This window comes from Vigna radiata, chromosome 8, assembly GCF_000741045.1.
Source record: "Vigna radiata var. radiata cultivar VC1973A chromosome 8, Vradiata_ver6, whole genome shotgun sequence".
NCBI classification, from domain to species: domain Eukaryota; kingdom Viridiplantae; phylum Streptophyta; class Magnoliopsida; order Fabales; family Fabaceae; genus Vigna; species Vigna radiata.
This window is the reverse complement of record NC_028358.1, coordinates 17,484,301-17,484,874: the sequence shown is the minus strand read 5'-3', so window position 1 is coordinate 17,484,874 and position 574 is coordinate 17,484,301.

Here is a 574-nt window from a genome sequence, read left to right as displayed (position 1 = left end):
GAAGTTTTCTTGATGAATGTTGAATGATTACATTTGAATTGATGTTTGGAATTGATGTTGTCTGGATAAATTGCTGTTTGGGATTGTTGATTTCTCATTTGCAGGTTTNGGGTTTAATAGAGAAGNAAATTGGCTTCAAAAAAGACTGTCAAAATTACAGACGGCCTCTAGGCCGTCGCTAACACACTTTCGAACAGCGTTACCGAGGGCCTCATAGCCTTCGGTATTACCCACGGCCTTGCGGCATGCGGTATTACCCACGGCCTTTGGCCCTCGGTAATACCGAGGGCCAAAAGGCCGTCGGTAACGTTTCTGACAAGCAAATTACCGACAACTTTGGAGCCGTCGACAAGCCGTCGGTAATGAGGGTTTACCGACGGCTTTTGGTCCTTACCGAGGGCTTTTGTCCGTCGGTAAATTCCTTCTTTTTTGTAGTAAGAGTTTATGCACCGCTTAGTGTCAAATTCCAACGCTGAGCGTCTAGAGCGACTAAAGGCAAACCGCTCAACGGTTAAATTGACCACTGAGCGGTGGCGCGGCTAGAGGGAAATCGCTGAGTGGTTAAATTGGGTGT